The 25325-nt window shown below is 37.1% G+C and overlaps 2 long non-coding RNA genes across 11 annotated transcripts in view; one reads left to right on the forward strand and one right to left on the reverse strand.

The window, feature by feature from the left end:
- LOC107129819 (uncharacterized) overlaps positions 1-25325 on the forward strand; it is a 499418-nt gene that overhangs the window by 269155 nt on the left and 204938 nt on the right. For 8 of the 10 annotated variants that reach the window (XR_012435061.1, XR_012435063.1, XR_012435059.1 and 5 more), the window contains one exon: positions 11741-11939. This is a non-coding gene — a long non-coding RNA (uncharacterized lncRNA). Of the gene's footprint in view, positions 1-8665; positions 8844-9451; positions 9869-11740; positions 11940-25325 lie in introns of all 10 variants that reach the window. The other 2 variants (XR_012435064.1, XR_010586983.2) reach the window with 1 other exon arrangement.
- Positions 1267-19360, reverse strand: LOC123573622 (uncharacterized). The gene is made up of 3 exons (XR_006698297.2): positions 19248-19360; positions 9646-9755; positions 1267-2491 (listed from the first exon to the last, which is right to left on the reverse strand). It is a non-coding gene; the product is annotated as an uncharacterized lncRNA (long non-coding RNA).

Below are 25325 nucleotides of genomic sequence, written 5' to 3' on the forward strand. Positions count from 1 at the left end.
GTTTTCAAAAGCATCCTCCATGGGCACAGATAAATTACTGTACAGTTTTACTTCATTATGTGGTCTGATTTCAGTAATTGGGTTTAGAGGAGACATTGCCCAAAGAAGGGGAAGTCACCAGTTTCAATTATTATTATTATTTTTAATTTCTGAAAGGGGAAATTTCAGTAGTATTCTGTGTTTGTCCTTCATTTCCCTCAGATTTTTTCTATGTGTTAATCTGATCTTTATTGACAAACACATTGTATTCTGCTTATTTTAATTGGAGTTAAAAGTATACTAATGGCTTCTGTCAGTGATAACACTCATTTATTCATCCATTTATGCACTCAAGCCATATGTTTGAACTGCTAGCAAGAGAAAAGGTATATTCTAGGTGATAGGATTAAAATAGTGAATAAAGATAGATATAGTACCTACAGTCTCGTGGTAGAGAAAGGTATTATATAGATGCTTATGTAGTTGAAAATTGAAATATAAGAGATAAAAGAAAGAGCAAAGTTGTATGAGAATATAAATAAAGGAAACTCACTAGGGACAAAACAAGGCTTCTCCTGGGAAAACGAAGGCACTGGAGCTGACATTTGGTGGATGAGTTAATTGGACCAAGAGGCAAAGGTGTTGGAGAACTGCATTCTCTGTAGAGGGAACAGCATATTCAAAAAGTATTATATATTTTTTATACCGTTAGCAGATTTAAATTTCCTTAACTTTTATTGTCTCCTTTAATTATTTTAATTTGAATTACCTGTTTTCCCTTCATTCTGTCATAAGGAGTCTCTCATTTGAGTTTCTATTGTATGCTGATCCTGTAATAAGGGATTTGAATTTTTCCTGATTAAATAACAAAATTTCATATCGTGTTATACCATTCCTTAGGGCTCCACTTTGAATAAAAAACAGCCAGTGGCTTTCACTTTTCATCCTAGACTTTGTTTAGTGCAACACTTTCTAAACCCTCCGTAAATCCCTGTAGTCATGTCTGTGTAGACATACATTGTTACAGAGGCACTCTGTCCTTTTTTCTGCTTTTGGAGAATAGGTGCAAAATTTTCCCAAATTCTAAGACAGTTTTATTGAATAGGACAGTCACCTTATAAAATGGCGATAAGCATACATGACCCTCCTACATATCCCAGTAGCTCTATAGTTCTGCTTTGAGCTGCCTGATTAATTGACTCCCCAAGTCCCTCCCTAAATTCTTGATTAGTTAAGATTCCCCACATTCCTGACTTTTCCTTGAATTCTGTAGTCTCTAAAATTTGACTTACCCATCCTGACTGTTGCCTACTCTTTAAATATCTTAGTTTGGAGCCCTGATTGACAGTCCCTGCATGGTTGTTCTTCAAGCACATATGAACATTACATTCTCATGTGCCCTAGAACTGTGGGTTTGTTTGGTGTCTTTTAAATCATTCATAGAGAAAAAATGCAGGAAACTCAAACAAGATAGATAATATGATATAAAACAATGTTTAGAATATGGTCCTTCTTGGCTGGGCATGGTGACTCACACCTGTAATCCTAGCACTTTGGGAGGCTAAGGAGGATGGATCGTGAGGTCAAAAGATCAAGACCATCCTGGCCAACATGGTGAAACCCCTTCTCTACGAAAACTACAAAAGTTAGCTGGGCGTGATGGCACGCACTACTCAGGCACTTCCCGAGTAGTCCCAGCTACTCAGGAAGCTGAGGCAGGAGAATCGCTTGCACCCAGGAGGTGGAGGTTACAGGGAGCCGAGATTGCACCACTGTACTCCAGCCTAGTGTCAGAGCAAGATTCCATCTCAAAAAGAAAAAAAAAAAAAAAAATAGCCGGGCCTGGTGGCACACACCTGTAGTCCCAGCTACTCAGGAGGCTGAGGCAGGAGAATCGCTTGAACCTGGGAGGGGGAGGTTTCAGTGAGCTGAGATCGCATCACTGCACTCCAGCCTGGCGACAGTGCAAGGAGACTCCGTCTCAGAAGAAAAAAAAAAAAAAAAAATATGGTCCTTCTCTTCAAAAGAAGGACTGACAGTAAAAGGATTTCCATTTTCAGTGGCAATACCTTTGATTATTAAGGATGTTCATCACTTCACTTTGTGAGGCAGGAAGAATGACTTATCCAAATCATTCATTTTGTTATGAAAAGAATATTTTATTCAAGTGGGCACATTAATTCTTCCACATTGAGCTCTGTGGACTCCTAGATGATATGAGGATACTAACTAGATGTAGATAACTCCTAATTCTCTAGTGTCCCTCTCTTCACCCTTCTGCTCTCAGGCTTACCAAATTATGGACATGACTCATTTCTCTCCATATTCTATTACTCATACATCTTGACGAATATTCAAACGATACGGCAAAGATTGACCAGTGCTTTTTCTTTTTCTTAACTCTAAAACTTCTTGATGGTCTGTTATCTTCTGGGCTCCCCTTCTTCATCCACCTGCTTCTCTTATTTGCTTTTGAGCTTCATTAGATCTCCCATTATGATAGTTTTCTTCTCTACAAAAGTGCAAAAGAGAAATGAAAGATAAATACTTTCTCCTCTAACTAGATATAAGGAGTTTGCCAAATTGCAACATCAGAGGAAACAGTCCTCACAAGACTGCTCTTACCTTTGGACAGCAATTGCAAGTTCAGAGATTTCCCAAAACCACACTCAGTTTTGATAACCTGCTGTTACGACTCACAGAACTCAGGAAAGTGCTATATTTGTGATTAGTTTTCTATTGAAAGGAGGCAAATGAGAACTGGTCAAAGAAAGAGACACACTGGGCAAATTCTGGGAGGCAAAGTTTCTGGTCGTCTCCCGGTGGAATCCTGGATGGCATTACCTCCTCCAGGCTACTATGTGAGACAATACTCAACCAGTGCTGCCCAGGAGGGAGCCTCACTTGATCTTCAGTATCTAAAGTTTTCATGGGAGCTTCATTATGTGGGAATAATGTATTGCCATGTTTCCAGCTCTCCTCCCTCACTGGAACACCACATGTTCCAAGGGGTCGACCATAAATTACTTCATTAGCATAAACTGTTCAGGTGTGCTTGAGGGTTCATTATGAATAACAAATACACTCTTACATGCAGAAGTTCCAAGGGTGTAGAGATCACCTCCTGAAAGTCAGGATTCATTCTTACACAGTAGTTAATATAAGTTAAGAAAATCTGTCACTCTTTTAACTAACATATTTTTATAATATATTACTATGTATTATACGTCTAAACATATTATAACATATTCCATTTATAGTAATTAAATATGTATGATATGAGATCAAGATATCTGTGAAAATGATCAGTTGTTTGGATTATGAACTCCGAATTATATTTTCTTTTGAAGGATCTTTTATAGTCATGGGACGAAGTAAGTCACCACTAGAGGTATCATTATATATACAGTATTAGCACACCTACCTGAACCTCATTTTGTGGGAAAATGCCTCCAAATCTTTCATTTATTTATTAATTGGAATTATTTCATTCCTTTACCATTTAAAATGCATTACTTGAGAATCTAGGGTGGGTCAGGCACTATGTTATAAATTTTGTGATGAGAGCAACATAGTTCCTGTCTTTGAAGAGCTACCATTCGATTGCAGGAGGCAGTGAGAGAAATTATAATACAATACCATAAATGCTATACTAGTCAAGAACCAGATACTGTGGGAACTAAATGTAAGTACTTTCATTGAATTCATGGGTAAGAAGTATCATCCTGGAAACAAGTTTCTTATGTCTGTCACATTGTATGTATAGTACTGGACAAATTCCAATGTTAAAATTAAAGTTTAATTATATAAGTTGGCATAAAGTTTTCATCTGTGTAGCCACTAAAATAGAAGTTGCTATTATATTTAATAGCTCCTTTTAAAAGCACCAAACTGTTTTAATTAACAAAAAAATCATGAACACATTTTTTCATCAACTGCCAACAAAGTCTTCTGTTTGTATCATATTTCTAAGGAATTTCATCTTGTTACTAAGTCTGTTTTGAGGGCTAATTTTGTCCTTACTATATTCTCAAAAGGAGAAAAATCAGAATTCTCCTTTCTGATTATCTGTGAAATCTAGTATCTTGTTAGCTTCGTAATCATGTTTCATTAACTTCCCCAAGTACGTGCAAAATACTCTGAGAAACTGTACATTTCAGAGCTATATAAGAAGGGAATCATATATTTTGATATTTAATTAAATGTGGTTAACATTTATTGTATAATATTTTATTCTTCTATTATTTCATGTGTTAAACCTTTAACAGTTTCAAGTCTTGCAATAAGATAAAAATCCTTGAAGAAAATTATCATGTAACATTATATACATAGTAGTTAGATATTATTAAATACAGGAATATGAAAGTATTTTGCTAAAAATATATTCTCCTAGAAGACTTTCCAAACAAATTATATCAGGATAATGTGAGAGAATGACAGGGAATGTTGGAGAAGGTGCTCTTCCAAGGGCTTTGCGTGTAATAACTTATTTAATTCTCTTAACAATGAGATGGATATTAGTCTTATAAATGCTATCTTAGCAGGGTCTCTAAAATATATGCTTTTTCCTCTACTTTTGACTCAAGTGACAAATAATAAGAAAATGTTATTATCTAAAACTTGGAAGTATAGGAAAAGATAACTGTGTGACTTACATTGTTAAGTGACGGCATTGTCTAACAAGCTCACTTAAAGGTCTTCTGTCTTAAAAATGTAACTTTCCTTGACTTGCTATTTACTGGTATCCATGACAACATTTTATAGCTTTGTAAGCACAGATCTTAACTTGCAGAAAGCCAAGAGGGTGCATGTGTTTATTTTTCTGGTAGTAGTGCAAATGGTTTCAGCCCAGTAACAAAGATCACCTCAAAGTTCATGTCTCTGGCCCTGTCAGACAATACTCTGTTTTTGTTGTTGTTATTCTAATTTAGCAATCCCATTCCAGATTTCTTCTTTTCTTTCACTGACTCTGTATACGTGGGTCAGTATGTTTTAGTATAATGACCAGCAAAATAATGCCCTTGTGGATTTTCTTAACAAATTCAATAAATCTTTGACTATGCATCTACATGAGAATGATATTGTCTTAAGATTTTGAAAACTATGTTTGACAACAAATGACCACTTTCTTGAATTCTTACTGCATTAATCCATTTAGGCTGCTATAACAAATACTAGTAAACTAGGTGGCTTGTAAACAACAAACGTTCATTTTTACCGTTCTCGAGGCTGGGAAGTCCAAGACCAAGGTGCTGGCAGATTAGTGTCTGGTGAAGGCGCATTCTTCATAGACAGTGCCTAGCTGTGCCCCCACATGGTGGATGGGGCTAGCTAGCTTTCAGAGGTCTCTTTAAGAGCACTAATCCAATCATGAGAGCTCCACTCTTGTGACTTTATCACCTACCAAAAGTTCCCACATCCTAATTCCACTGCCTTTGGGGTTAGGATTTCAATAAATAAATTTTGAGGAGACAAATGTTCAGATCATAGCACCTGTTAACAGGTTAACTCTCCTATAATCTCTGCCCCAACTTGCTATCAATCTTGTATTTCACTTTTTTTTTTTCAGATGGAGTCTCACTCTCACTCTGTCGCCCAGGCTGGATGGAGTGCAGTGGCACGATCTCTGCTCACTGCAACCTCCACCTCCCAGGATCAAATGATTCTCCTGCCTCAGCCTCCTGAGTAGCTGGGATTACGGGCACCTGCCACCACACCCAGCTAATTTTTGTATTTTTAGTAGAGAAGAGGTTTCATCATGTTGGCCAGGAACTCCCGACCTCTGGTGATCCACCCACCTTGGCATTCCAAAGTGCTGGGATTACAGGCATGAGCCACCATGCCTGGCCTTATATTTCACTTTTAACCCAGCTCCAAAACAAAATAAAACCATTGCTCACCAGGGAAAGCCAGGATTCAATGTGAAACTCCAGATACTCTGTGCTAGATTTTCAGGACTGCCATAACAAACTTTCACAAACTTGGTTTATTAATACGGTGGAAAATGGAAACTTATTCTTTCACAGTTCTGGAGGACAGAAGTCCAAAATCAAGTGCTTGGTAATACCATACTCCCTCCGTGGGCTCTAAGGAAGAATTTTTTTTTTCCTCTTTCAGCTTCTGGGAGCTATTAGTATTACTTAATTTGTGGATGCAAAATTCCAGTTTCTGCATCCATCTGTGCAGTGCCTCCTCCTCTTCCGTGTTTTCTCCTCCCTGTCTGTCAAATATCCTTCTGCTTTACTCTTGTGACATCTGTCATGGCATGTAGGTCCACCCAGACAATCAAGGATGATCTTTAAATCTCAAGATCTTTAACTTAGTTACATCCGCAAAGATCCTTTCCCCAAATAGCTAACATTCAGAAGTTCTGGGAATTAGGATATATTCATATCTTTTTGGGGACTACCATTCAACCCACTATGCTGCCATATCCAGCCCCAGTTCAGCTGTCTATGCTTACCTCCCAGTGTTTCTTGATAAGTATTTCTGTTTATTTCTTGATCCCTCTCCTATCCGTAACCCACAGACTTTACTCTTTATGACATGTTGCTTTTGTTGATCATAGAGTTTCTCTGCCTAGCACAGCTCCCCGCTCCTTTTATGTATCTAGTGTACAATCTTCCTTCAAGCAGGCTTCCGCTGTCCCCATCCCCAGCTTCCCCAATTCCAGGCTGAGTCTGGTGCTTTCTCGGATGCTCTCACTGCACTGTGAACATACTCTTATTCTGTTGCTTCCTGAATTTCATTGGCTGTCCCCTTCTGTGTATATCTGTATCCTCCATCAATCTTTTCCTCAAAGAGCACAAACTGTGCACAACCTCACTCAGTGTCTGTCAATAACAGGCATTTACTAAGGGTTGTTAGATCGGTCTCTTACTCAAAACCTACTTGTTTTTAAAATTTAGCTGACGACTTTCTTTATGTTTAAACAAATCTAGCATGTGAATTATAATTTATTTTGTGTTCTGGTATTCCTCAGCTATCTTTCTTGTACTTGGTTGGTTCACCTAAGTTACTAACTTTAGAGGATAAAATTCATGTCTTCTGTGGTAGATGCATTGGGAACACAGAAATAACTCACTAGATTTGTTCACTTAATCCCCAGTGGAAATATGAAAAATATACCTTGGGAGGAAGATAACCTGGCTTAAGTTTATCTTTTACTTTTCTCCCCATTAGAGAAAGTCAGACTTCTTAACAGTTTACTAATGCTTTAGAACTAAGAAAAGTTGTGTTCCAGTTGGAATTTCTAGTTTCTGGGTTTTAACAAACTGTCAGCTTTCATAAAGCACATTGGTAGAATTTAATTTTCCTTCCCTATTTTATATCTTAATCATAACCACAGTACAAATAATTTGTTGTTTCAAAATCTCCATTCACTCATACATTTTATTCTTGTTGACCTTGGCTTATGCAATTTGGGTGGAAAGAATCACTAACTAGGAGAGGAATATTTGAACTTTGATTTTATGTTTCAGACAAAGTCTTAACTGAGACTTCAGCCACATGAAAGCATGAAATTATTATCTGCCTACTTTGGGAAAACCACCAGTTTAAAATATAAAAGAATTGTATTGTGTGATAGCTTACTCTAAGAAACTTTATTTTCTATTCTTAACTATTAAATGAATATTTGGGCAATGGAAAATTTTTGTTTTCTATGGCCTTATGAATGTTAGCCTTAAAATCATTTAAAAAATTCACCTGGTGTCAGGTATCATTAAAAACTCCATATTTGTGCCAGATTAACTGAAAACTTTGGCCCCAGATAAATTGGTGGATTTTGGCCAAGTTTTAGGCAAACTTGGGTCTTTCTTTATTTCAGGTAGAAAGAACATAAAGCTCTATGGATTCTTGCCCTCTGAACTAAACCAACTAAAATTCAACAATTTGGCCATGATTTCCTTAGAGGTTTCATATATTTTTTCGGCTATAAAATGTAAACCCAGGTCAAGAGGCATATACTGAAACCTCAATTTTAGTAAGAAAAATATTTATGAACTAAAAGTGGAAATTCTACAGAAACTTGGCTGCGGAGAAAACTTTAAAACTGGAACAATTAACTTAGATTATTTGGGAGAGGCGAATCTTTCAATGTAATTTGCTCTCTTTTTCTGTTCTCATAATTTTAAAGAGCTTTGCGCTAACAAGCTTCTATGCTGCATTACAATATTTTGATAGGTTCTGTAGAGAAACTTCTCTTATTTTTTCCCTTTGCCTTTAATGTTTTGACTCTTTAATTTGAATCACTCTTTTATTTCTTTTTAATGCTTTTCTATTATGAGGAACTTAGCAAATTTCCCTCAAGGACTGAATCAGAGGGAACAGTGAGTGAATCCAGGCAATATTGCCCTCCATATTATGCTCCCTTGTGATCCTTGTGTTGACCACTTTCTCTGAACAAGGACACAGCTCTGTAACATAGCATGACTGAAGATGAGTTTCTTGTGTTTTGTGGAAACACTCCCCAAGAGGTGAGGAGGTGACCTCTATCCCTCCCCTTTGTCTAGACATCTCAGTCCTGGAGCTCACAATTATTTCTAAAGAGTTTCTAGCTGTTCTCACCAGGAGTGTGTTGAGGCCTTATGCAAATAAAACCTCAAGAGGCGCACCTAAACTTATCTGAAAAGTCTCCTGAAGATTCTTCACACAACTTTTCTCTCCTTTCTTTTTTTTTTTCCAGTAACCTCTTTACCCCTTTCCACGAAGATTTCTATGCCTCAGAACAAAGTTGACCTCATCTTGAAGAGAAGATAGAGGGGAGATAATGCCTGTAAACATCTATCACAAAATGTTGCTCCAATTACTGATGAATTAATAAAAAGTCATATACTCTCTTCTGATGCCCATCATCTGCTCCTGTAAGCCTTATTTCCCACTGTTCTTCTATGTAGTGTATGCTCTAGTCAAAAATTTGACTCTTGCTATCATTCATTAGTTCCTTCAATCAGTGAGTGTTTTTGAGTATCTACTATGTGCCAGACACTATTCTAGCCTCCAAAGATCCATTAAAACAAGCGAAACAAAACCAGACACATTTCATGGTCTCCTGGACCCCATATTTTAGTATAGCCTGGGCATTCCAGCTTTGTACCTTTCTCTTCTTTGGTGGTCCCTCCTTAAGTATTGCCAGTCCTAACTTTCAACTGGTCCCTATGTTTCAAAGTTGTCTTGAATCCACAAAGTGTCTTAATAAATAGACTTACTCTTAACACTTGCAAGGTTGTGAGGCCTAGGATTGAAGTATGAATGAAACCTACATACTATTTGCATAAATATTTAAAAGATACAAGTTCAACTAAAAACCCTGATAGCTATATAATTTCAAAATTTAAAAAATGTGTAAGGCTGTGGTGTTTATTTGTCTAAAAGTTGGCAAAGTATCCAAGATTACTACGTGTATTTTTGAGCATATCTGGATATTCTGTGTTGATTAGCTGTTAAAAATTTTAAATGTTTAATATTGCAGAATGTTGCTCAGCTTCCCTGTGCACCTATTGCAAACATGCTAATTTGCTAAAGTATGAATGTGTCCACATGCCACACCTGGAACCTGCGGAGAAGAACAGCTCAGCAACAGCTGGGAAAGATGCTTCATTATCAAGAATCCTTTACACCCATACTGAGAACTGCACAAGTTAATTAATTTGTGTTTTCTCTTACCTAACTCTTCTGCTGCTCACATCTTTCCCAACAAAGTAGTATCATCTCTGAAGTCAGCAGCAGCTGGCCTCATGCCATTTCATACCATTCTCGTGCAGTCATCTTTTGTTCTGGGGACAAACGACAAGAGGTTCGAGGAGTTGATTATTTGGGACTTGAAGGAGGTTTGACATGAGAACCTGCATTTAAAACCACAGGTTGGACTCTGCTTGCTGGACCCCAGGTGACGATATATCCATGTATTCTATTATAAATCTGGGTTTGTATGTTCATAATGTGTGGCACTCTCTAAAGCATGAGACCCAAAGGAGGATATTCTTACACAGGCCAGAAGGAAATACTTTCTGAAGGAAACTTTACTTGGACTAGGAGTGATCTGTAATTCTGAAATCTCTAAACATTGCATTTTTTTTGTAATGCCCGGAAAAATGTGAGAAATACTATAATACTTCACCCATATGTCATATCGCCTCATAGAAAAAAAGTAGTATTTTATGAGTACGAAAGATATTTATTTGTTTTTTTCCGCCACCATCTATGCACAATAGATTCAAGATTATAGAGCGTTATTTTAAAAAATATTGAACTAAACTAAGTACAAAAATGCAAATAACTAATTCATAATCCTTGTTTTCTTAAACTTAAGAATAAGTTTTATACATCTCTGTGACGGGGTAATTAACAACTCCCACCACCAAATGGCAAATGTGAATTGCAGTGTGGGTGGGAGAGGAGGGAAGGAAGAAGCGTGAGAATCAGTTTAGTTTAAGAGGAAATTGGGAAATACTAATGGGAAAGCTCATGAAGGAAATAAGAGATACAGGAATAGAGGGCAAGGCAGAGATTAGGATTAGTGAATGATTTTTGCATTGTGGTTCAGAAATTATAATAATATTTGCCTCTTTGGTGATAATCAATACACTTCATAGGTGTTTCCTATGTGTTAATGATTCTATTGAATATTTTACACATACCAGTTCATTTAATCCTTAGAACCACATGAGGCTGATGTTACCACAGTCCTTCTCTTTGAGATCATGTAAATAAGGCTTTGAGATGCTTACTTGCTAACAGAGCCAGGAAGTGAACCCAGGTGTATCTGACTGCAAAGCTTCCTTTTAATCACAAGGACATTTGAAGTCATTGGATAGGATTCAGGCTCCTTGGAATAGGGCAAAGAAAAATAAAAGAAGAAAAGGACAGTTAGAGAATGGTAACATCTGGGAGAAGAAAAAGAAGCTTTATTAATTTGGCTAACTTATGAGTGAACAAAATCCCACTTGAATTGATTTAAGCAAAAGAGGGGATTTTAATGGAAGGCTAAGCTATGAAAGAATGGGACAACCGTGATTAGAGAAAGGTCAGTATCTTTTATAGTATCAGGAACCAAACCCCAGCATCAAGCTTCTTTCCCTGTCTCTTAGCCATGTTTCTTTTCTCCATATGTCAAGCTCATTCTTATCTCTTTCTAAAGAGTTTTTTCCATGTGGCAAGAACTCAGGTAACCAAAATTTCCAAAATTTTATAGCTTATGATTTCAGTCAACAGAGGCACATTGGAATGACTCTTTGGCTCTTGAGTCCAAAAATCAGGACGAGGTACTAATTGTCCCTGCCTAGGTCAAGACATACCAATAGTATTAGGATGCTTTTTGCTGCATAACAGAAAACACGAATAACCTCTTATTGTATATTTTTCTTACATAACAAGAACTCTAGAGGGAGGAGCTCTAGAGTTGGTCAGGGATAAATGATGTCAAGGGGCAGATTATCTAGGATTCTTTTAGCATTCTGTGTGGGTAGAAGCATTAATGCTGTTGTTGTCATAGCCATATCCTTATGGTAGCATATGAAGCAGAAAAGAGGCAGGAAAAATAACTCTCCTTGTGTGACATTCTCTTTTTATTTGGAGAGAAATAACTGCATTTCAGAGTTAATGGGATCTGAACCTAGTACAATTTTAGGATCTTCTTTAAGAAAAGCAGAAAAATATTAAAATTAAAAACGGGGCACAGGGCTTTGACTGGAGTCATTGTGAGTGTTGGCCTCTAAACTTCCTGGTAAATCAAGTCTCTGTTGAATTTCTTTTGTTTCAGTGGTTGGACTGAGTCCCATGAAGCCAGATAACTTCTGACTGCAAGGAGCTTGGAAAAGCAAGTATCTGGATCTTTTACCAGCTAAATTTGGAGATAGGTATCTACCAGACTGGGGAAGAAGAGGAGAAGAATGGCTGTTGAGTGCAGATCAATTCGTTTCCACTGAAGTCTATGGATGAAATATTTACGCATAGCCGAGGTATAGAACTGTGTTGTAAAAGGTGGTTGATTTGGTGGTAACTATGTGGATGGGTGTGATAGGCTGAAGTGTCCCCCCGCAAGTTTATGTCTACCTGGGATCTCAGAATGTGACTTTAATTGGAAATAGGGTCTTGCTGATGCAATTAGTTAACAACTTTGAGATGAGTCATAATGGGTTTTCGGTGGGTGCTAAATCCAATGGCTGGCATCCTTATAAGAAGAGAGGACACACAGACATGCAGAAGAGAAGGCGATGCAAAGATGGAGGCAGAGCCTGGGGTTATGCTGACAGGAGCCAAGGAATGCCGGGGGACATTAGAAGCTGAAAGAAGCAGGGAAGGAGTTTCCTCTATAGGCTCAGAGGATGCATGGCCCTGCTGACACCTTGATTTCTGGCTTCCAGGCTCTAGAACTGAGAGAGAATTAATTTCTGCTGTAATAAATCACCCAGTTTGTGGTCATTTACTGTGGCAACCTTAGGAAACTAAAACGATAGGGTAAAGGGCAGTTATCAGAAGGAGCGGATGTGGTGCTGGTAGACAATCCCAAAGGTGTCCATTGTAGAATTTATGAAAGGAGCTTAGTAGCAGGTGGAGTCATAGTTAGTAGTAGGATGAGGGCCAGGTTAGTATATTGCCTTGATGTTACGACAAGGCATGAGAATGTCAGTGCCAGGAAGAGTGTACACTGAGAAGTTGAGAAGAGGGAAGGCGTGATGAGACAGGAGGACAAGCACCTGGCCTTTCATCTAGACAAACTAATTCCTAAGCATTTCTACCTCCTTCCGGAGTCTGCCTGTGAATGCCCTTCACGTGAAATGCTTGTCACCTCACTCTGCTTGACTAATTCATTGCCGTTCCCTTTGTGAAACTGACATTGAAGGCACACTCCTTCAGTGTTCATGTTGTTGGTGTGGTGGATATGTGTGTGTGTGTATAGAGTGATACTTTCACAATTTTTTAGATTTCTTTTTGTGATAGGATATATATATATATTTTTTCTCACTCTGTCACCCAGGCTGGAGTGTAATGGGGTGGTCTCAACTCACTGCAACCTCCACCTCCTAAGTTCAAACAATTCTTCTGCCTCAGCCTTCTGAGTAACTGGGATTACAGGCGCATGCCACAACACCCAGCTGATTTTTTGTATTTTTAGTACAGATGGGGTTTCGCCATATTGGCCAGGCTGGTCTCGAACTCCTGACCTCAAGTGATCTGTCCACCTCGGCCTCCCAAAGTGCTGGGATTACCGATGTGAGCCACCATGCCTGGCTGTGGTAAGATACTCATGAAGTTATTTAGGAGGTGTTTAATTAAAGACAATGGCATGCAATGTGTATCTTGTGGAGTCCGAGCATAAGAAAAATAGGAGACACTGATATTAAATTTTATGTATAAGTCTTCTGTATTTAAATACAGTTATTTAACAAAATCTGTTATTTGGAGACAAAGAAGTATTTCATATATTTTCATTTTAGACATAAAGGAAATCAACTCCTTTGAAGTACCAAAATTTATAACTTTATATTATTTTGACATAAATATACCTAAAACATATTGTATAGTTCCCTGGATTCTTATACAGAATGCATCTTCTCCCTGCTGACCCAGGGTCAACATTAGACACATCCATAATTGTTCTGTGTAATATTATAATGTTCTTGGGCCTCTTTCCTAAACACCCTGACAATCGTGCTGCTCTTTTCTCTTGCTGTGAGCTGACCAGCTGTGCCCCTGCCTGTTGCCAGCACACTCCCCTCTCCTAGATCCCTGTTTTCCTCTGGTGCAGTTTTTAATTCATTGTGGCCTGGGAATCCAGATAACATAGCTAATTAGAAATGATCTAAATGTAAGAGTGAATGCCCCTGAGGGAGCATCTGTGGCCTTCTCTGTGAGTTTCTATGGGGATCTCTCCTTTGCATTAGATGCTGTGTTAGTGTATGGATGGCAGACCTATTTTTCCTTTGCTTCTCAACACTCAATTAGATCCAACAAGCTAATGAAATTCATGAGAGCATGCAGCAAAATTCTGTATAGGAAGTTTTTTCCCCTTCTTTCCATAGTTTCCCATGTTCTAAATTAGTTGTTCTAATGTTATCTATGTGTTTTTGTTTCATCTTAGGATATCAGCGGGATAATATTAACTGCCAAAATAATTCATTAGTTGTAAAGCTCCATCCTGGGGAGTTATCTTGGCTAAACTGTGGATAATGTGCCTCTTGGTTTAGACCGCCTAAAAGTCATTATGGTCAATGATTGACCCACAGCCACCATGTGAAAAACCTGGGGTTAACTAGAAAGTAAAAACTGCTGGAACAACCTGATTGTGCCGAGGTAGTATGTTAAATCTACGTAGAAGTAGCAGAAGTTACAGGAAAAAAAGCCGGTGATTACCAGGATGTCACGTTGTTTATGAATCAGGTTGCTGAGTCTTTGAATCTTGAGATGATATTTAAGTCAAAATTTCAAGAGTAGGAATTCTGAGGTCAGGATCAATAGTGTAGTTGGGTATTAGTCATTTGAATAAAAAGCCGGCTTTTGAGCTGACCCCTTTTCTCTTAGTTCCTTTTCCTAATTATCCTACTTTTCTCAAAAATGTCACTCACAAACTCTTTTGCTGTGAGAGTTAATAGTGAGGTGCATAAAATACACATAAAAGTTTCAAAAGTGAAGTATAAATAGCCATAGCCTTTCAAAATATTATTCGGGTTTAGGAAAACAAGTGCCTTTCACGTCATTCGAGCACCGGAGGATGATTCTAACTGCAGATGGGCCTTTAAATAAGTGTGAGTTTGCTGCTGCTTCTCAACTCCCAGTTGGATATTGAAAAAAAAAAAAAAAAGGATCTTTCTCAATTTCCTGTTCTTGTGCCTTATTAAAATCCTTCTGTTGCCCCCACCGCCACCCCTGCCTCTTTCTTCTTTTCCCATCTTTTTGTGTGGAGGATGTTATCCACAGTTCCCAGCAGTGATGATGCATTTGAGTCAGGAGAATGAGATTGTGACCCAGATACAGTGCATGAGAAATGAGTGATGGGAAGAGAGAGAATGACGGGTGGGGGAGGGGCGGGGGGGCGGAGGGGGGGTCGGGAGAGAGAGAGCGCAGTGGTGAAGGGTTATGAGTTGTACAGTTATTTCTAGCTTTGAATGGTTTCCAAATCTCATACATTCACAGACAACCTTGCCAAAGCCCACAGCTGTCATGCATTTTCAACAGATTCCACAGGGCCTAGATGAGGTTTGAAGGCATTCCTTTGCTCTTACACATTAGCTAAAAGGAATTACCGTAACATCTGATATTGTGGAAGTGGGACATTTGCCATCCTGACCTTGCCCAAAGCAGTCCGGAAATAGGGGTCTAAGGATGTATTATCTCATATGGCCCCTAAAGGTCACCAGGGGCCTGTCGGTGGCGTTCTGAGAAAATCCAAGCACCCAATATGCTCTGTATTTGGAGAGACTGGGCTGCTTTGTATGGACGCAGTGGGCAGACACATGTTCCCATTGCTCGTTGGATGTTTGTCATAGGAAAGGCATGTTCCACTGGAGAAATTCCCAGCTGTCAGTAATGTGCTGATATACCACAGCCAATCATCAGAGGATGAGCCAAATAAACAGGATGTTCACAATGTGTGTGATTGCATGAGTGTGTAACAAAACTTCTGCCCATTTCACAGCCTCATAATGGGATTGACATGCATTGCTTAATGCATCTGTCTGTTTAGGATAGAAACGCATAAATACCATGGAAACCATGTGTAAGAAAGCCCTTTCTTTGGCTCTATGGACTGTTGATATGACGGGATGAAATCTGGTATAAATTGGGAAAGAACATCGCTTTAATATTATGAGTTTGCTTGCTGGGAAGTGCCTTGAAGTCATCCAAACACAGATGAGAAGGAATAATCAGATAATCGGTAGCTATTGTGAGTTAACAAAAGGGGCTGAGTTGATATGAATATTTTTACATACCAGTGGCGTCATATTCATTCTTTCTTCTTGTAAGACACTCATTAGTTGAATTATTTATATAAATGTACAGAAACGAGTCAAAGTTATGTCATTGCCCTTTTTGTTTGGATATGCTGCTACTGTTAACAATTAGTTTCTAAATATATTCCTGAGGCAGCAGTTTGGGAAGGGGGAGTAGTGGTTCCTTCAGCACTCATGTGTAGATAGGTTCTTGGAAAAATAACATCAGGTATCCTGTTAAGTGTCAGATCTTTTACTTCTCTGAGTATTCAAATCCCTTTTGCTCAAGGTAGCACATCCATTCATGATAATAATAGTAATAAATAACATTTATTGTACATTTCCTATTTGCTGGTACTGAGCCAAGCCTTTAACACGCATTAACTCTTTTAATTCTCACAAAAACATGTAAGATTGATACTATTATTATTACTATCATAATGATAAGAAAACCAGGGTTCAGGGAAGATAGTAGGCTTTTAAGAAGGTAGAGTTAGTAACAGAGCAAGCTGGAACATCTATTTATGTAGAGTACTGAATCCATGCGTTTAACCATTTCACTACATTACCCTTGTGTGTCCCTGCTCTATGTGAAATTTGATTCTATTACAGTCTCTGGTGTTAATTACTTTATTGCATTGAAATGTGATTTGTATTTCCTTGAACAGGACTAATGCACAAAGATGATTTTGGTATCCTAGGGTCCATCTGTATTTCACCACCCTAGTACAGTTGAAGATTGAGGAACATGCCATGAAGTCTTTGTCATGATTTTTCTCTGTTGTTAAGTTTTGGTCTTTTAATTGTGGTTATTATGTGCTGCTTTTCAAACATTGCCCAAGATACACTGATTTAGGAAAAAAATCCTATGTGTCAGGATGTTGCCTCCTAGTAATGTTAACACTTTCAATAGGTTTTATGTGATAAACACTGCAGGAAAGAAAAGGAGTTCTGAGTGTACAGAATCTGTGTGTTTATATTGGTTTATGAGATCATTAGAGACATGTACTACATCATCTGGTGGAAGGCAGTGCCGCATAATGGTTAGGTCTTGGGCTCTGGTGTTTCACTACTTATGATATGTGTGACCCTGGGCAGTTTTGTTGATATCTCTGAGCCCATTTCTTTCATCTGTACAGTAGGTATAAGATAATTTTTTTATAAGATTATTATTAGGATGAAATGAGAGAATTCCTGTAAAATGCATGGCCCCTAATAAGTATTTTAAAGAATGCTCTGAAATGCCTTTCAGCACTCTTCATTGCCAATCCTTGTACTGTTTCTCTTTGAGTCCTTATCACAATTAGACATACTGTATTATACTTGTTAAATGTCGTCTCCCTAAACTAGAATGTAAACTCCACAAACTCAGGTATGTGTCCTTCTCTCCTGTGCCCTCATGGCCTAGAACAGCACCTGACACAAGCTGGGCCCTTATGAATATTTGCAGATAAATAAATGACAGCTATTTTATTATCATCATCATTATCACTATTACTATGGCTCTTATTACCATGTGTTTCAGACTCAGATACCATGCTTAAGAAAATCCTAAAAATACTGTTTAGATTTGAATAGTTACCAAGAGGCTTAAGAAATGTTTGATTTCTGATCATAGAGGTTTATAGGAATATCTATTTACGTCTTCAATTTATAAAATAAAAGACTTAGGATACTCCAAGGCCAAGTGATGTTAATTGGTCTCACCTTAGTCAAGAATTACCAAGTGGCAAATAAGAGCTAGGATCCAGGCTGCACCCCCAGTCCAGTAAATTCTCTTTCTACTGTGCTCTACTGACATCTAACTTGGGTATCAATATGGCTCTCCACTCTTCCGCAGACCAGGCCTCAACAAAGGTGGGAACCATGGCCCTACTTTATCATTGCATTTTACTCCAAACTTCTTGTCACCTTTTGTTGACTGGTCATGGCTGTATCTTCCAGGTTTTTCACAGGAATGGAATTTCTTTTTGATGATAAAATGTGCTCTAGTGACAAGTCATACATGGAGATGGCTGAGAACTGCAAGACACTGCTTGGGGCCAGGTAGAGATGCCCCTCTCCAGATAACTCAGTGAAAATTGGATACCTTTTATCAGCTCTATTTGGAGTCTTTTACTGGATTTGGGATCTCCAAAGCATTTCATTCTGAGAGAAAATCAAAACAAATAAAAGCTATAAAGTTTATTACTCCTCTGGCTTAGAGCAGTCTAGGAAGAAAAATGTATGAATTCATTCAAAAAACTTATTAAGAGATAGTGAGAAATGGAAGTGTGTGAATGGATCTCTTTTACACATATTTTCAAGTTGCATCATTTTCCCTCAAGGAGTTTACAGTCTAGCAAAAAACAGATTTTTCCAAATTAATCTCAGTGATACATAACATGGTAGTGAGAACATGGAGAGAGGAAATGAAAATAAAATTTTGAGGGAGCTTGGAGGAGGAAGAGATTACTTCCAGATGGTGAATTGAGATGTTCATGGAAGAGGCAGCATTATAACTAGATTGATGGATCAGTAGTATTCTTCAAATTGCATGCATCTTAGATCAAATATATTTTAAAGTTGATTTCTTAGGAAGTTCATTTACTTCCTGACATTTTATATTCTTATGTATGCCATACAATAAACACAAATGTATATAATGTAATGTAACCGACATAGCTTATTTCTCAAAAGGAGACATTTATTAGACATTATTATGTATATTTTTATAGCCACAATTATAAATATTTACATGAGTTTATAAATAATAGCATGCCAAAAGAAAAAAATTGTATCTTGTACTTACACACATACAACATTTGGAGGCTCTACACATAGCTAAGATTATTTTTGGATGTTTGTGATTTGACTTACATAACTGTTTACGCTTAAGCCACAGAAGGTTTTCAAACTAAAGTCCATTATGATAATAGTGTGATGTATCAAAGGCATAGATGAGCTGAACTCATGTTCTTATACTGAAAGTCTTGGAAAACATTTACAATGTTTACAATGCCTTCACAGACATTTTTTTTCTCCTTATGGATTTATCTTTCTACTTAAAATAGCTGCATTTATTTTAGTAGCTGATCTCTTTCCTGGAAATTATTTTTGAAAGTAAATATAATGTTAGTTAAATAAATATTTTAAGTTTTACTTCACATTTTCAATGTATTAAGTACTACATGGTAAGTAGAAAATTGAAAGTTTTTATTAATTTGATTAATGAAAACCATATTTTACATTCAGCAATCCCAAATTAAATAAAAACAATCATAGAGGAATAATAAAGAATGTGATTTACATCGGTTTAGTGCTGGGATGGCTCTTCATTTTCTAATCTTCTCTTACCGTTTTGACTTTGCCTTGTTCCTGGTCAGCTGGGAAGTTATCTGCTGTGGAGTTTCCTTTTTGTCTATTGCTCTTCTACCTTGGGGTGCTCCAGCTACCCATTTGCTTTGCTCGCTCCTAAAGCTGTGACTGCAGCTATATAGTCTTTCGTGTTTCACTTGAAACATGCTGACAGACGTGCTGACTGAACATTTTAACCAGCACATTTATTCTGGCTTCTTCTGAAGCTGATGAAGCTACCAAAACAATTCTGTGTTCCTCTGAAAAACAAAGGGCAAAACCCAAAACATGAATCAAATAGAGCCAATGTGGAAAATGTACAGCTTTAATAGAACGTAAGAACTATGGTGTTCAGTGGCTTTTGGAGGCCACATTCTTTCATGTGGAGAGAACATGAGAACAGCTTACTGTCTTGCTATAGTTTGCTTTTACATTAGTACTAGCTCTTAGACTGGATTAGTCATTACTATTTGTAATGAGTCAATAAAACTTAAAAAATATATTGGGACAGTTTTCCTAAGCTCAGGAAACTATGAATATAGCTAGGAGAATGATTTATTTCCAAGTATTTATTGAGCTGCTATTATGTGAAGAAGACTTATTTAAAGAGTAGATATTTTTGCAAGACATAGTCCCTGTCCAGGGGAACTGGTACACCATTGCTGAAACTGGTGTGGGGTCTTCCATGGTTGAAGGAAGTCAAGGCTCTAAGCCAAATTAAGGATTTTCTGGTTGCTGATAGAATATTAGAACTGAAGGGTCTTTCAGATATCATCTACTCCTCTAATTTTATTTTATGAATATGGTAACTGTAATTACTTCTCGAAGATCACCCAGAAATTTAGCAAGAAAGTCATGTATGTACATATTTTTCTTTCCTCTAAATCTGATTTTTTTCGTGATATGACATATATATTTATACTAATTTAAATGGGTCAAATGTAATTTAATTTTACTTTTATTAGTTTAGTGTATGTATGTATATGTGTATATATATAAAATAGTAGTTCTCTCTGGGGATTGGCATTGTACATATACATGTATATATATACACACACACATATTCTTTGCAATAAAAATGAGATCACACTTAACCTACTGTTTTGTACCTCACTTTTTCATGTAACTATTGCATGAATATTTTTAATGTGAATGAATATGTTTAGAATATTACTTTTATTGGGACTGCAAATAGTCTATTCATCTTATATTTTAGAACATTTTACTTTAGTGTAACTTTTAAACACATTATTTAAGGTCAACATTTCCCTTTGTAAATCATTCCGCAATGAAGTGCCACATAATTATATATTTATTCTCACTTCTTTCCTTTATATTTCCAGACCTAGAGTTTCTGGGTCAAAGGCAATACATACATGCAAGACTTTTGATCCACAGTGAGCCCACCAACAACACTTTCCACTCCCAATTTCAAAATCCATAGTTTATATTCAGTGCTGCAGGACTGTAAAATCTGGCAAGGGTTAACAGATCTATAAAAAAATCCAAACAAAACTTCTCCAGCCAGAAATATAAAGTCACAATGGCTTAGTATCCACCCAGCAGGGCTGTCATTTCCTGAAAGGTATTAGACGGACAGGTGGCATCGATTAAGCTCACAGAAGAAAAGTGTTTGTGATGGAGTCTCCCCATTTCCAACCTTCAAAGGCAAGAGGATGATGATCTTAGATTTAGCAGTGGCTTCAGGAGGTGGCTTTTGTCACATCCTCATACATTTCTGACTCACATTTGCTAAATTTGGGATGTCAAAGGCATATATGAATTTATAACAACTTAGAAGTCTTCAGATGTTAATTAGAGAGCAAATATATTTACTGCCTAGGGATCATTGTGAGTCTCCTACTTCTTGTTTGAGTTTGCTTGCTGTGTGGGATTGCTTATCAATATAAGAGTAAATAAGAGTTATAGTTTAGTGGTTTACTGAAAGCTGCTAGATGTTTGCAATGAAAATACTAAATTCAGTGAGGTTTGCATCTATCTTTTAAAAGTAAGAATAAACATTCTAATATTTAAAAAATGTCAAAGAGAAAAATGCACATGTACTCTTTTTTTCAATTTCAGCCTCTGACATTTTGCTGCCTTATGTATACGTGCTCTTTGTTTTTCTCGGATAAGAAATAGCTGTAGATGGTTTTTCAAGCATATTGTTTTTAGGTAATGCTTTGAGATAATGATGCTTCATGATAATAGTTGTAGACAGTTTCAAGCATGATGTTTGAGCACAGAAATTAATCGCTATTTGTGTTTCTGAAGCAGTCTGGAAATTCAAGGAAAATTGTTTTGTATTTGATTGTTTTATACCATCTGTGATTTGAATTTTTCATGTAGTAAATTATTATATGCTATCTCTAAAGGTAAGATTATTTTCCAGTTAAGTGTTTCATTATCTAAGTAAATGCTAATCGAATTTTAGATTAAATTAATATTTAAAATAAATATATATGCAATTATTTTACCATCTTTATTTTATCTCTCAAGTATAAGCTAGTTCATATTTATAAAGGAAAACTGTCAATTTTAAATTTTCATTTTTGTTTACAAATTGATTTTTTTCCGATTATTGGATTCTAGGATAGCTCCAGGAAAGCTGATTAAAATTTTTATTACAGCTTGTTTTTGGATAATACAGATTTGTACTTGGTAAAGACACTCATATTAGTAAATGTTATCATTTTAGATGAGCCTAGTCTACTTCAAAAATGAAGAAGAGGATATTGCTGTACTCAAATATGGGAAAGGTACATTTTCATGGAATGGAGAGATGTGAGAAAAATAAAAAAGCCCACATAGCATAGATAACTTCTGGCTCAGAGGAGACTCAGGCAGTAACTGTGTGACTATTCTGGGTGATCACTAGGTAGTATGAGGGTCTTAGCCACCTGTCTGGGTGGGGTATGCCCAAGTTAAGAGTTGTATTCCACTTGCCCTTCACTCTCCCTGTCAACCCAAATGTTTGCTCTAGAGAACAGCTTCCCTCTGTTTCATCGGATCCCTTTTCTTCTCAAATGACAGTATAAGGCCCACTTCTTTCAGGACGGTTTCTCTAATTAACATCCGATGACCTCCAAACCATCGACATATTAATAATTCCGGATCATTTCATTTACTCATCACTTTTGTAATCATTATAGCTCTCATTTTTGTAAATGGGATGTGTGTCTGCGTTGCTTCCCTTATTAAACTACAATCATGAATCTGGGATCATGGCTAATCTTGACTGTGTTCCCTGGAACGATAAACAAAATAGTTATAAATCTGAGCATTTCTAAATAAATACAGTCTCTAAGGGGAATTTTATACCATGTTCTTAAACATTATGTGGAAAATATATTTATTCATAGGATTAAAAGGAGAGGAAGAAAAAGAGATGGGTCTGAGCATTGCCGATGTGGAGATACTGTTATATCCACTTACAGATGAGGAAATGAGGAGGTTTTTTTCTGAGTTTCAGGACGTTCAGAGACTTGGTCTAGGAAACATCATTAATAAATGGAAGCATTGTGACAAGAACTCAAAAAAATATGACAGGAAAAACTTTCTCTTTGCCAATTCTAACATCTTCCTATTTATTTTCTACTGGGCTTATCTTAACGAAGTGAAGTAATGCTTTAAAACCCCTTTTTACATTTTATACTTGCAAAGCTTTGGTGCTTAAGATTTATAGTTCAGTAATTGATTTTACTTTATGGACTGAGAATTCTACGGTGGATCATTCCACAGTAGATTCCTTACTCACCTTATCTATAAATATAGGGCCATTGAATATTTAATCTGGAAAGGATTCTAGGGATCACTTCATTCTGTACAACCATTATAGAGATTCTCTGGTTCTTAACAAAAATATCCAGTTAAAACCTGTTGTGAAAATAAGAAGACAGTGATTTTTCATTGCAGTGTAGGGCTGAAAATATCATTTTATTAGTAGTGGTAGTATAGTATTATATTGGCTTTGTAGGCATGCCAGCTCACATAGTTATTTACTTGCTCATCATATCTTACTTGAGGGAATAGTGACTATTCTAGGTTATATTCTTTTTTGGTTACTATGTCATATTTGTTTTCAAATGAAATCTAAATCAGACTGCCAATTCTTGTCAAGTAATGCCTAAATTGTAATACTTTACAGTGTTAAACACAACTTTCTACCAGCATAGTATAGAACATAATTTTATTAATAAAATATGGATACAATGCAAACTGTACAGAAAGAAATTGACAATTGCAGAAAGATGTCCCCAGAAAGCAGGTCAAATTAAATGTCACAATAATTCCCCTCCAAATACAAACATCTTTGACTTAAAAGAAAGATCTGCTTTATGATGTTATAAGCATATCCTTCCCTGGAGCTGTATTGATAATTAATGCCACATACTCTTGGTTAGAATTATGTATGAGTTTGGTCATAAATGTTCTCATGCACTTTAAATGTCAATAAAATAAATAGCCTTTATTATTTCAAAATGATTACTTGCTCCCAGACACTGCTACTTTGCAGGAGAGGATGGCTGCCTTGGCACATAATGAAGTATTACAGAGACATGCCGTAAACATTTGGAAGACACACTCCTAGCTCTCAGGCAATGCAGCACGGGGAGCATATAAGGGCATAAGGAATATGCTTGAAGAAACCCAATCCCTGTCCTTGCTTCCACTTGCGCTCTCATAAATCAGCCTGTTAATATCTTAAGCTTAGAAATAATTTTTAAAAAGGACAATGTTCCTCTTTTGTGGCTTGCAGGGCCAAGTGCTTTGTTTCTGGTCACTCTTACTTTCTAGATACAGCCTTCGTTATTGTTTTTGATTGGAAACAGGGAGTGTCTCGGTCTGTTACCCAGGCTGGAGTGCAGTGGTGTGATCTCAGTGATCCTCCCACATGAGCCTTCTGAGTAGCTGGGATTACAGGCACATGGCACCATGCTCAGCTAATTTTTTTTCCATTTTTTTCTAGAAACAAGATTTTGCCATGTTGCCCAGGCTGGCCTTGAACTCCTGTACTCAAGTGATCTTCCTGCCTTGGCCTCCCAAAGTGCTCAGATTATAGGTGTGAGCCACTGTGTCAAATTCTTTTGTTTTTAAGAAAATCCCCAAATGTTTAACTTCTGTAGGCAATTTTGTCCCAGATCAAGAGAGAAGGACTTATATATATTCTTATTTCATGACATATTAAAAACATGTAAGACTGACATATAGGTAATGAATAAGAGGAATTAGTCCTTGCCATAGGAAGAATTATCAATTGAATAAAAAACTAAAAATAGGACTTCCAGTTTTAGCTTTAGCATATAAAGAGCTTGGAAGTTGTTATGCCTATCTTTACAAGAAAAAGCTAATCAAATTGTGAATCAAAGATTTTTCTCGAATCCATCAGAGAATAGACATAGCAAGGCAAATTTCTACCCTGAATTTCAGAAAGACAGGTGAATCTAGAGTCATAGCTGAGGTCTGCTTACCTGGAGCAGAAGCTGCTGGCATTATAATCTGGTAAGAGCAACTAAATGGTAATTTTGAGGAAACGCTGGAGGCTAAGTGTGAACTAGAGGAGAGTGAAAAACTTGTGGGGGTTGCAATTTTATGGGGTCCTCTTGCTTTTATGAGGTTTTACTCCAGGAACTTCACTGGATTCTCACAGTGAAGATCCAAGATTGTCTTGTGGCTCTGTCATGGGGAGCAAAAGAGTAATTCTTGCTAGATACTCCAAGACAGTTCTCCATAACAAAGACCTATGCTGGAGGAGAAAAAAGTTGACTAGAGTATATCCGAGCTGGGGGAAGGGCATTCTCAATCCAGTTACCTCTAGCCTTCAGGTCTCACCCAAGGGGGATGTATTATACCACTGAAGAAGCACTTGTGAAGGTCATAGCCCAGAGACACAGGACCACTAAACACACAGAGTTATGTATAAAATTATAGAACGCCTGACTTTCCCCACATCTTATCATCATACCAACAGGGGTTCAGTATAACAACAGTGTATTACAATGAAAGAGCTGTAAAATGCAGTCTCTGAAGAAGCATCTTAAGGAAGCCCAAAGTCAACAATGAAGATAAAAACAAGGA

This window comes from Macaca fascicularis, chromosome 5 (assembly GCF_037993035.2).
Source record: "Macaca fascicularis isolate 582-1 chromosome 5, T2T-MFA8v1.1".
NCBI classification, from domain to species: domain Eukaryota; kingdom Metazoa; phylum Chordata; class Mammalia; order Primates; family Cercopithecidae; genus Macaca; species Macaca fascicularis.